The sequence below is a fragment of the Canis lupus genome, chromosome 19 (genome assembly GCF_048164855.1).
Source record: "Canis lupus baileyi chromosome 19, mCanLup2.hap1, whole genome shotgun sequence".
Classification (NCBI taxonomy): domain Eukaryota; kingdom Metazoa; phylum Chordata; class Mammalia; order Carnivora; family Canidae; genus Canis; species Canis lupus.
The window spans coordinates 42,388,668-42,401,996 of NC_132856.1; the positions used below are offsets into that span (position 1 = coordinate 42,388,668).

At 42.7% G+C, this 13,329-nt stretch overlaps 1 protein-coding gene across 1 annotated transcript in view; it reads right to left on the minus strand.

Moving 5' to 3' along the window:
- FBXW12 (F-box and WD repeat domain containing 12) overlaps positions 1-13,329 on the minus strand; it is a 76,157-nt gene that overhangs the window by 61,270 nt on the left and 1,558 nt on the right. The window lies entirely within an intron of this gene.

Consider the following 13,329-nt stretch of genomic DNA (forward strand, 5'->3'; position numbering starts at 1 on the left):
ATGATCCTGGGATCCTGGGATCAAGTCTTGCATTCAGGCTCTCTGTGGGGAGCCTGCTTCTCCCTCTGCCTATGTCTCTGCCTCTCTCTGTGTGTCTCTCATGAATAAACATACTTATGGTCCTAGGGAAACACATATAGACACATGCACACATTAAACTGAGAAAGGATGAGGAAATACATGCCTGTGTTAATATGTTTATTTCTTAACATGCTTTAATGCTTTTCTTCTTTCCCAAAATTATAAGCTGCAGACTAATGACACCATGTAGGATTTAGGACTAAGAACATTTACTCAACACAATCTAGAAGTTATAGTCATTTAATCCAATTTCTCCTCAATTCTTAGGATAAAGCATAAAAAGAATAAAAAGAATAGAATGAGATTGTTATCAGAAGTTCTGAAATGAACCCCAGGCAACACCCAGTAAGAAAGAAAAGCCTCCCAAACTCAGAAATTCTGATGTGAAACTAGAATTAGGAACTATGTGACTCAATTATCTTCTTGAGGTCCCATGCAACAAGAGATCCTACAGTTCTTTTTTTTTTTTTTTTTTAATTTTTATTTATTTATGATAGTCACAGAGAGAGAGAGAGAGAGAGAGAGAGAGTCAGAGACATAGGCCGAGGGAGAAGCAGGCTCCATACACCGGGAGCCTGATGTGGGATTCGATCCCGGGTCTCCAGGATCGCGCCCTGGGCCAAAGGCAGGCACCAAACCGCTGCGCCACCCAGGGATCCCGAGATCCTACAGTTCTAAGGAGAAAACTGTTTATATATGATGGCACTGGTTGGTCAGTGTGAATATGTCCTTTCCTCAGATATAAGAGATCTGAAAATGTCTATAGAAATAAAAGAAGTGGACAGAGATTTAATATGAGGATGAAATTTTTTTTTTAAAGATTTTATTTATTTATTCATGAGAGACACAGAAAGAGAGAAAGGCAGAGCCATAGGCAGAGGGAGAAGCAGGCTCCATGCAGGAGCCCGACATTGGACTCAATCCCGGGTCTCCAGGATTATGCCCTGGGCTGAAGGCAGTGCTAAACCACTGAGCCACCCAGGCTGCCCAAGGATGAAATTTTTTAAGGGGCAAAGAGGAGATGAGATTAAGGGGCAAAGTAGAAATCTCCACTGAACTCATGCTAGTGGGCTTGAATCTGTTCCTACATGACCTGCGTACACGCATAAAATGACATTTGTAAGACGATAATACCACAAAGGAGGAGGTGGGCAGAGTATTATATAGAAACAGAGTTTTGTACAAGATTAAAATTAAGTTGGAATTAATATGAACTAGAGAGGGATGCCTGGGTGGCTCAGCGGTTGAGCATCTGCCTTTGGTTCAGGTAGTGATGGTGGTCTCGGGATCAAGTCTCACATCGGGCTCCCTGTAAGGAGCCTGTTTCTCCCTCTGCCTGTGTCTCTACCTCTCTCTCTCTTTCTGTGTCTCTCATGAATAAATAAAACTTAAAAAAAAAAAAAAGGAATTAACATGAACTAGATTGTTATATGTTGTTAATTATAATCCCCAGGGTGATCACTAAGGAAATAACTAAAACATATAGTAAAAGAGGGGTGCCTAGGTAGCCCGGTCAGTTGAGCATCCAACTCTTGATTTCAGCTCAGGTCATGATCTCAAGGTCATGGGATTAAGCCCCATGTTGGGCTCCATGCTGAGTGTGGATCTGGCTTTTGAGATTTTCTCCTTCTGCCCCTCCTACTCGCACATGCTCTCTCTAAATAAATAAATAAGACAAGGGAATTAAAATAGTATTCTGAAAAATATTTAACATACAAGAAAAGGCAACAATGGTGGAACAGAAGAACAAAAAAGACGTAAGACAAATAGAAAACAAATTGCAGGGGATCCCTGGGTGGCTCGGCGGTTTAGCGCCTGCCTTCGGCCCAGAGCATAATCCTGGACTCCCAAGATCAAGTCTCGCATCAGCCTCCCTGCATGGAGTCTGCTTCTCCCTCTGCCTGTGTCTCTGCCTCTCTCTCTCTCTCTCTCTCTCTCTCTCTGTGTCTCTCATGAATAAATAAATACAATTTTTAAAAATAAATAAATAAATAATAAAAATAAAAATATGTTAGGGAAGAACTTTAAAAAAAAAAAAAGAGGGATCCCTGGATGGCGCAGCGGTTTAGCGCCTGCCTTTGGCCTAGGGCGTGATCCTGGAGACCCAGGATCGAATCCCACATCGGGCTCCCGGTGCATGGAGCCTGCTTCTCCCTCTGCCTATGTCTCTGCCTCTCTCTCTCTCTCTGTGTGACTATCATAAATAAATAAAAATTAAAAAAAAAAAAAAAAGAAAACAAATTGCAAAATGACCAGAGGACAATTCTACTTTATCCACAACTACAGAAATGGATTACACATTAAAATCAAAAGCAGAGGGATCCCTGGGTGGCGCAGAGGTTTGGCGCCTGCCTTTGGCCCAGGGCGCGATCCTGGAGACTGGGGATCGAATCCCACGTCGGGCTCCCGGTGCATGGAGCCTGCTTCTCCCTCTGCCTATGTCTCTGCCTCTCTCTCTTTCTCTGTGACTATCATAAATAAAAAAAATAAAATCTTTAAAAAAAAAAAATCAAAAGCAGAAATTGACAGAATGAATAAAAACATGACCCAATTAGATGCCATCTATAAGAGACACATTTTGAATTCTAAGACACAAATGGACTGAAAATAAAAGGATGAAAAAAGGGCAGCCCAGGTGGCTCAGTGGTTTCACGCTGCCTTTGGCCCAGGGCATGATCCTGGGGACCCAGGATCGAGTCCTACATCGGGTTCCCTGCATGGAGCCTGCTTCTCCCTCTGCCTGTGTCTCTGCCTGCCTCTCTCTCTCTCTCTCTCATGAATAAATAAAATCTTTAAAAGAAAAAAAAAAGGATTAAAAAAAATCGCGTAAATAGCAACAAAAAGAAACCTAAAGCGGCTATACTGATATCAAAAGTAGAATTTAGACAAAAATTATTACTAGAGATAGAGGATAGTTTATATTGATCAAAGAGTCAATCCAGCAAGAAGACATATAAACATTTTTTGCAGCTAAAAATAGAGCCTCAAAATACATGAGGCAAATTAAAGAGATAGACAATTCCACAATAATAGCTGGAGGTTTCAACATCCCATTTTCAATCCTGGATAGAGCAACTAAGCAGAAGATTCAAAGTAAACAGAAGGCTGGAATTATCAAATCTCCACAAACATCACAGATCTAAGTATCTATAGAACATTCCATTCAACAACAGAATTACATATATTCCTCAAATGCATGTAAAATATTCTCCAGGACAGACCATATCCTGGACCATTAAAAATGTTCAATACGGGAAGCCCTGGCGGCGCAGCAGTTTAGCGCTGCCTGCAGCCCAGGATGTGATCCTGGGGACCCAGGATCAAGTCCCACGTCAGGCTCCTTGCATGGAGCCTGCTTCTCCCTCTGCCTGTGTCTCTGCCTGTGTGTGTGTGCGTCTCTCATGAATAAATAAATAAATAAATCTTAAAAAAAACCGTTCAATACATTTAAAAGGACTGAAATCATCCCACGTATTTTCTTTGACCACAACGGACTAAAATTAGAAACCAATAGCAGAAGGAAATAGCTAAGACAGACCTAACACAACTATTGACAAATACCTAGCAAACCTATGTATATACTTTACTTTCAAGACAGTAATCTCATCCTAGGAATCTAGGACTCTGAAGACACACCTCTATACAAAAGTATGTAAGTGCAAGGTTATTCACTATAGCATTGCTATTGCAAATAACTGAGAACCCTCTAAATGTCCATGTATAAAAAAAAATAAAAAAATAAAAAATAATAAATGTCCATGTATATGGGAATGGTTACATACACAATAAAGAACAATGCAGCTGTAAAAGAAAGAAAAAGAAAGAAAGAAAGAAAGAAAGAAAGAAAGAAAGAAAGAAAGAAAGAAAGAAAGAAAGAAAGAAAGAAAGAAAGAAAAAAGAAAGGTAGAAAGGTCTCTATGAGCTGATACAGAGTGTTTTCCAGGGCATTCTGAAAGTGGAGAAGGCAAAACGCCCAGGAGTGTAATGTAACATTTGTGTAACAAAGAAGAGGATACAATAAACTACACCTGTATCTGCTCATTTGTACAAAGGGAACATAAGGTAAACCAGAAACAAAAAAGAATGGTTACCTGTAGGGAGTACTTGGGGAAATGATGGAAAGAAATGGGTAATGGGAACAAGATAGTAAGAATGAGGGAGGAGCAGCACTTCTCTGGGCATTTTTGTACAGTTCCCTTAAAATCAGAGTTGTTTCACATACACAAAAATAAACAATTAAAATCAGCCAGGATGTGGAGGACTCAAAATGGAATATAAACACTAAGGATGGGCAGCCCAGGTGGCTCAGGGGTTTAGTGCGGCCTTCAGTCCAGGGTGTGATCCTAGAGACCCGGAATCCAGTCCCACGTCAGGCTCCCTGCATGGAGCCTGCTTCTCGCTCTGCCTGTGTCTCTGCCTCTCTCTGTCTCTGTGTCTCTCATGAATAAATAAAATCTTTAAAAAAAAAAAAAAGAAATTTTGAAATAAACATATTTTGATACTTTTTTTTAAGATTTATTTTATTTTAGGTTTCAGCAGTATTCCAACTTAAAGCAAATTATACCTAAGTATAATGAATATACAGAAGTCACATAAGCATAAGCAAGATAAAGCACCTCCTCGGTCCTGTTAGCAAATGTTCTCTATTACTACTGTCTGTTGCCCTTCGTCTCTTTTGTATGGGCACCCTAGTGGTGGAGGTAAAGGTTGGGAATGAGACAAAAGGGAGAAGGGACTCCGAGCATGGAATTTTTTTTTCCCCTTCTGTCCTCTCCATGGGAGATTTGTGGCTGTTTCTTGAAGTTTGGTTCATGTTGGAACACTGGATCCTGGGAATCCCATCCAGGTCAGGGCCTGGAATTTGGGGAAATAGCTGGTTTCTTTCTTTTTTTTTTTTTTTCTTTTTAATAGCTGGTTTCATATAGGGTTCCTGTCTTTTGTTCAACTAGATTGTTAGCTGGTTTCTGGGCTTCTCCTGGAGTCCCAATGATTATGCTAGGGAAATTGGGGGAATGGTAATGCTGGCTATGGCTCTTATCTCCTGGGGTTGATAGCCATTGTATTACCAAGGTTTCTTCTGCTGTGTCCTAGGGCAAGGGCTTTACTGAGCCATCCATCTGTGCCTGAGAGCTCTACCAGGAAGGACAATTCTCTTCCATCATGGCTCTAGTATGACCTGCTGAGTCTACTGTGTTGGGACAGAGAGGTATGGTCACAATGACTGACTTTCATTGCCTGTCTTTAGAGATTTGAAGGCTTATTCAGGCTTGCTGCTGGTCTACCACATCTTTTATTTAGGGAAGTGTTTCTGGCTTTTTTTCTCCTGGCTCTTTAGAAGTCCTATTGTTTCATGTTCTGTGTCTGGTGGATTAATTTGCTGGCATTCACTATGTCCTCTGACCTATGCACTTTGAGTTGCTGCAATTCCTCTGTCTATGGTCCACAGTAGAGTGAAGTACTGGCTTGTCATTTGTGGAGTTGGGGTTGGGGTTCTAGGGTTCCAGGGTTCTGGAGGTTAGCAGTATGGGTGAGGGTTTAGAGGTTAGAATCCATGGGTCAGGATTTAAGGATTAAATGTTGAGATTAGGGCAGGATTACCAGGTTAGAAGATAAATGTCAGGATCTCAGGATCTAGAAACCGGGTCTAAGGTTAAAGGGTTAGAAGTTTAGAGACTAGGGCTTGGGCTAGGGTTAGAAAGTTAAGGTTAAAGTGGTGATTAGGGAACTAGGGTGGGTTAGATGTTAGAGCTGTGGCAAAAGTCTAAGGTCTAGCACTTCAGTTTAAGGATCAAGGGCCAGGGCAGCCCCGGTGGTGCAGCCCAGGGCGTGATCCTGGAGACCCTGGGTCGAGTCCCATGTCAGGCTCTCTCTGCATGGAGCCTGCCTCTCATTCTCTGTGTTTCTATGAATAAAATCTTAAAAAAAAAAAAAAAAAAAAGGATCAAGGGCCAGAGTTAGGTCAGTGTCAGAAGAGAATGAGTCAGGATCAGAAAAGGTAGGCTAGGTTACAAGTTAAGAGTTAGATCACCATCAGTGGTGGGGTTAGGGGCCAAGGTATAGGATTTAGAATAAGAGGCTCGATAGTAGGGGTTAAAATTTGTTAGGGTTAAGGAAACAGAGCAAGGGTAACTTCCTCTTTTTCCTTGCTGTGGACAGATTCTCCAGGAAGACAGAAGGCATCAGGTTCTATGGTTACGTACGCCCTAAATCCCAGGGGATACATGTCAAGGTTTCACACTAACTATTCCATTGCACACCCCATTTGACCATGGAAACACTGGGTTGAGGTTCAAGGGATGAGTAGGAGAGAGGCCAATCTCCTTCTGCAGGTACTTCCCCATATTTGAAAGTCAGACTCTGGAATCCCCTTCACTTGGTTCAGGGGAATACACACACACACACTCTCAAGTACCCACACATGCAGGGAGGAGGCAAGTGGAGCTGGAGAGCTGTTAGCTAGATTTTCCTCTTTTTTCCTTAAGATTTTATTTATTCATGAGAGACAGAGAGAGAGAGAGAGAGAGAGAGAGAGAGAGGCAGAGACACAGGCAGAGGGAGAAGCAGGCTCCCCCACGTGGGACTCAATCCTGGGTCTCCCGGGTCAGGCCCTGGGCTGAAGGCAGCGCTAAACCACTGAGCCACCTGGGCTGCCCAGATTTTCCTCTCTTTAATAAAGCCAGAAGAAAAGGTAGGCTAGAGCAACAAAGATAGGTACAGGTACTGAGGAAAAACAGAGAAGGTTAATAGAAAATGCTGGGAGAGGGTGTTGCTTTAGATCATGAAATCTGGCCAGGCCTGAGGAGGTGACTCAGTGTGGAGTGACTGGAGCAAATATTGGGTAGAAGGAGTTTTAGGTAGAGGGAATAGCTCCTGTGAAGGCCTTGAGGTGGGAACAAGATGGTGGAATGGTAGGAGTGAGGGAAGAGTGGTTCGGGAAGAACAGAGGTCAGCAAAGGCCAAGTCACATGGTGCTTTAAGGGCCATGGTGAGGAGTTTGGCTTTTGTTCTTAGTAAAGCAGCAAAACATGGCAGTGCTTCAGGCAGTAGAGTGATGTGACCTGCTTTATGCATTAAAAAGATCAATATGGGGACACCTGGCTGTTAGTGGAACGTGCAACTCTTGATCTCAGGGTGGAGTCTGAGCCCCTGATGGGTGTAGAGATTACTTTTAAATATATATATATTATATATTTCAAATATTTTATTTATTTATTCATGAGAGAGACATAGGCAGAGAGAGAAGCAGGCTCCCTGTGGTGAGCCTCATGTGGGACTTGATCCCAGGACCCCGGGGTCACAACCTGAGCTGAAGGCAGATGCTCAACCACTGAGCAACCCAGGCATCCCAATATATATTTATTTTAAAAAGTAAAATTAAAATAAAAAGATCAGTCTAATGGTTGTATGAAAAACAAGCCACAGAAGGCTTGAAGAGATGACAGTACATGAAGAGATGAGGCTGACTCAGGCTAGATGGCCAGAGGTGATCCAATTTAGGGTACAGCTGAAGGTTAAATGGACAGAGGTTTGCTGAAGGATCGTTGAGCGCAATCTTGCAAAAAATGAAACCAAGAATCATGCCTGAGTTTTTGGGAAAACTGGGTAGCTAATGGCAGAAGTGGAGCTCAGGAGATTAAAAGTTCTTTATAACATCTACAGCAAAAGAAAAAAATACACACTTCATCTAAAAAGCAAGTGTGAAGGTATTTAAATGTATTTTTTTTAATGGAAAGTATTTGTTTTAGCAGTTGTGAGCAGAGATGGTGATTCAAAGTTAGAAACTTCTATCAGGATTTTTGTTCTCTAAAGTAAATGCTCACTCAGTCATGATCCACTTGGTTTATGAATATTCATTAGCTAAACGTGACTAAACAATCCTTGGGTCTTATTCTCCTGATTAAACAGGCCAGTGAGTAAACTGGATATGAAATGGGTTTCAAGTATTTTTAACAGTATCTAGGATTCACTTACTCTTTTGGCATTGCTAATATTTGGGAGTCTAAATACTACTATACAGACATTGCCCCCAAAACAACATTCAACTCACGTTGCTACTTCAGGAGACTGAAACTTTCAGGGCTAATTTAGACTAGAGCGGAGTCTGATTAAAAGGGAGGTCAGAGATTCTGACAAGGGAAATAACAGACCTGGCCTAGTTGAAGGTGGATACTGATAGACATTATTTATCCAGAGACAGCCTGACACCTAAATCTCACCTGAACTCTAAAGGTCTTCTGGGGAACCCATAAGCAAGTGAAGTTGTATTATTTTATAATCCATTCAGTTGCTGCAGGAAAGAATACTGGCCTTTTTGTTGGCTGCCAGCTGATCAGCAGTCTACCCACAGGAAACAAAAGCCACCATTTACATAAAACCGTTTTTTCCTTCTTCCTTCTCTACTCTTTCTCATATATAAATACTGTTTTTGCTTTTGCTAGATTTAATCAATCATTGTTTTCCCTTATATACAAGTTTTTTTTTTTATGCTTATGTATTTACTTAAGTAATCTCTACACCCAACATTGGGCTTGAACTCACAACCCTGAGATCAAGTCACTGCTTTTCCGACTGACCCAGCCAGGCATTCCCTTTATAAACAAGTCTTTAATTATTCTTTTTTTTTTTTTTTTTTTTTTTTTTTTTGGCCTCAACAAAAGAGACGGGGTCTCGCTATGTTGCCCAGGCTGGAGTGCAGTGGCTATTCACAGGCGCGATCCCACTACTGATCAGCACGGGAGTTTTGACCTGCTCCGTTTCCGACCTGGGCCGGTTCACCCCTCCTTAGGCAACCTGGTGGTCCCCCGCTCCCGGGAGGTCACCATATTGATGCCGAACTTAGTGCGGACACCCGATCGGCATAGCGCACTGCAGCCCAGAACTCCTGGGCTCAAGCGATCCTCCTGCCTCAGCCTCCCGAGTAGCTGGGACTACAGGCGCGCGCCACCGCGCCCGGCTTTAATTATTCTTAGACAGGGGAAGGATTGGTCTTTGACCTTGTCTTCTCTCTGCATTCTTTCCCATGGTCAGTTCTTCACTGACGTATTTCTATCACCCCTTTGACAATTCCCAAACCTAACTTTATCCAACTACCACCAAGCTACTTCTGCTTGAATGTCCTACCATCACTCCAAACTCACATCCCAAATGAATTCATTTTTTTCTCTAAGCCAATCTCTCAACCAATTGCCAAACACACAGGTTGAAACCAAGTTATTCTCAACTTTACTAGAAAGCAAATGTTTCTTGGACTGGTTTCTTGGGTCCAAGAGGAAGATTTCCTCTAAATACTCCTGATCTCTTCTCATAACTCTTCTCCCTTGGCTGAAGCTTCAGGGACATAGAGCCAGATTAAGGGTAGCTTGACCCTTTCTTCCCTTATTTTGGGAACCAGCTGCCCACAGGTTCTGTTGCTCTATTTTGTAAGTTTCACAGGCATAGGCTCTGCCTTTTGACAGAGGTGGAGGGATGTTTCATTCAAAGGAATGTTAGGATCTCATGATTTGGCAAAGAACAGAAAAGAGAGATCTGGTGAGGAATGTGGAGAGTAAAATATCACATACAAGTTGAGGCTACAATGGGACCACCACTTGAAGCATTTCACTTTTCAAGCTGGCCATGTTGAAATGCAGGCCACTTTGTTCACAGGCAAGTGTTTTTCTAACTGATTTTATGTACAGGCTGGGATGAAGGAGTACCTTAGCAAAATGCCAGTCACATGGTTCAGTAAAGCCAGTCCTTAACACAATCTCTGTGGTTGAAGCACATAAGGGCTAAGGTGTGGGCACTGACCTTGGCCTTATTAGCAGAGACCCACTGCCTTCCCTTGTGGGGCATCTGCAAAGCCTAAGCAGCAGGGAAGACCTCGGTGAGCAGGGTCTACTGAGCCACAAATTTAACTACAGGGAAGTCCTTCCCCATACACGCCTTTTAGATACTGGGGTAAAACAAGTATTTGGTCCTTTACTATGTCTTTTAGCTAGTTCAAGAGGCCAGGGCCTTTAAATTGCAATTAAATTCTACATATGCAGGACACCTGGGTGGCTCAACCGTTTGGCACCTGCCTTTGGCCAGGGTGTGGTCCCGGAGTCCCAGGATTGAGTCCCCCATCGGGTTCCCTGCATGGAGCCGGCTTCTCCCTCTGCCTGTGTCTCTGCCTTTCTGTCTATCATGAATAAATAAAATCTTAAAAAAAAAAAAAATTCCACATATGCTAAGGAGCACAAGTGTATGAGTTCCAGACTTTGTTAGGCCCAGCCCAGCGGACAGAATGGAAGGGCTGTCCCAAATTCCATCCCTTATATCCTGAGCTAGACTCAAGGCCAAAGGACAAAACCAGAATTCATGTGTGGTTTTTTTTCCCCTTCATGGTTTACTCCCCACTTGCTGGTCTGTCAATAACTCTGACTATGGGGCAGCTTGGGTGGCTTAGTGGTTTAGCACCGCCTTCAGCCCTTGGCTTGATCCTGGAGACCCGGGATCGAGTCCCACGTCAGGCTCCTGCATGGAGCCTGCTTCTCCCTCTGCCTGTGGCTCTGCCTCTGTGTATGTGTGTGTGTCTCTCATGAATAAATAAATAAGATTAAAAAAAAAACAAAACAGGGCAGCCCTGGTGGCGCAGTGGTTTAGCGCCTGCCTTCAGCCCGGGGTGTGATCCTGGAGACCTGGGATCGAGTCCCGCGTCGGGCTCCCTGCATGGAGCCTGCTTCTCCCTCTGCCTGTGTCTCTGCCTCTCTCTGTCTCTATCATGAATAAATAAAATAAAATCTTTAAAAAAAAAAAAAAAAAAAAAAACACCTCTATGGTTTTATAGTTCTGAGATTTACAATGCAGTTTCAATCTTAAAAAGATGGTAGGTTTTATTTGTAAAAAAAAAAAAAACAATGCCCTTATTACAAATAAAACATATCATCTTCTCAGACTGAAGTAGAAAAACCACTCGATGAAATTACCACAGCCATGGAGATTAAGAAGATGGGAAAAGCCTGGGCCTGGAACAGTATTACAGAATCACATATGTTTACAAAGTCCAAGAAGAAATGCATAGCTTTAGAAACCTGCTCCAGGGATCCCTGGGTGGCGCAGCGGTTTGGCGCCTGCCTTTGGCCCAGGGCACGATCCTGGAGACCCGGGATTGAATCCCATGTCAGGCTCCCGGTGCATGGAGCCTGCTTCTCCCTCTGCCTGTGTCTCTGCCTCTCTCTCTCTCTCTGTGTGACTGTCATAAATAAATTTAAAAAAATATTAAAAAAAAAAGAAACCTGCTCCATAAGATCAGAAGCAGTACAAGAACGAAAATAAAGGAAAAGAGGTTTTGGGGGGTTTTTTTTTGAGAGATTTTTTTAAAAAGCAAGTTGATATCTTGGAAAACAACTGAGAGACAAATCTCTAGGGCATGGCTATGTAAATTCATTCCTTCCCCACTTTCTGTAGCCTAGCAAAGAGCTGGTTCCATGGGTCTTCCTTCTCTCCAACGATAAAAATGTCAGAAATTCAATGAGCCTTCTGGAAAGGAGTAGGGGAACACAGAAAAAGAAAAAGAAAATGCCCAAAGAGAAGTGTCTGAAAGAAATACTACTCATGTGGCACATCCAGAAGCTCAGAAGCTGAGACAGGATCTGGAGGAATGGCAAAGGTCTCAATTCTCACTGGGTCCCTGAGGCAACAAATTTTAGAATAGTAGCTTCAGGTAAAAAAAATAAAAATAAAAAAATAAAAAACACCTGCCACAGTAATGCTCAACTAAAACTCACGGGGTAAAGGACCACCCTCCTGTCCCCCACGCATAGGAGCCATGTGTCCTGGGCCTGACCAACTCTACAGAAGAAAACAGTGGCCAACTGAGAGCTGCTCACAGTGGGGCTGGGTAAGCCATGTCATAGAGCTTACCCTCAATGCAGCTTGGGGACGCCAGAAACACAGGACCCAAAAGAGAAACGGTATTAAGAAATTTGAATATATTGGACAAAAAAGAAAGACACCTCAAAGACATGGTTTGGGGCTGCTACTATTGTAAATTAACACTGTAAGAAGGTGGCATCGTCTTAAATACCACTAGCTGAAAAACAAAGACTAGACAAGACGCAGGTAGAGGCCCCTCAGAATATAATCAACACAGGTCATAATTAATCTCATAATAGGTGATTCTCCCGAGTTTAGATTCACAAGTTAGGAGACTCAATAACTGTTATAGAATTACCAGAGCCACAGTGACATTGAGTCAAGACCTTTTCAGCCTATTCACCGTCCCTCACATTGAGTATGAGTCTTTGAAAAGGTTTCTAGGGACAAAATCTACTACAAGCTCAAGGTGATCTGCTTCCTAAATTCAGTGAATGTGAAGCAATGCTGTCATAACTTTGTATGTCCTATTAATGATTTAGATTCTTTTTGGTGTTACTTAAGGCTTTTAGGAGACCTGGCATTGAAGTCTGGCAGCACAGAATTAGAAGGTGGCGAATCTGGTTCTCACAATATGTTCTCCAACAGCTCTACCAGTATTAAATAAGCTGACATTTGGTCTCTACCTGCCTGCCATTACTCTATTTCTGTTGGTTCTGAGCCCAAGTTCAGAAAAAGGGTGTTGGGCACCTGGGTGGCTCAGTCAGTTAAGCGGCTGTCTTCGGCACAGGTTATGATCTCAGGGTCCTGGGATCAAGCCCTGAGTCAGGCTCCCTGCTCAGTGGGGAGTCTGTGTCTCCCTCTCTCTTCCCCTCTGCCACTCCCCCTGCTTGTGCTCTCGAGTGCACTCTCTCTCAAAAAAAAAAATAAGATCTTTAAAAAAGAAAAGAAAAAAGGTGTTATTTATTGAGTCTCCTAAAATCCTATCTGCCCTTCCTTTCATTATATAGGCTTGTTGCTCAGGGTAGTCAAAACAACTATAAAATATGGAACTAAAGCCTTCGCCAGTGTGTGTGGGTTAGACAGAAAAGTGAGCTAATGACCATGGTCTAAAAATCAGCAAAATCCCTATAGTGCAAACGTATGTTAATGAAGATAAAGGTAGGGCAGCCCTGGTGGCTCAGCGGTTTAGTGCCGCCTGCAGCCCAGGGGGTGATCCTGGAGACCCTGGATCGAGTCCCACATCAGGCTCTCTGTATGATGCCTGCTTCTCCTCTGCCTGTGTCTCTGCCTCTCTCTGTCTCTATGAATAAATAAATAAAATCTTTAAAAAAAAAAAAAAGGAGTACGTCACTCTTTATCTCAGGCTTGTAAACTAAAGCCCCATGTTGGGTATAGAGATTACTTAAA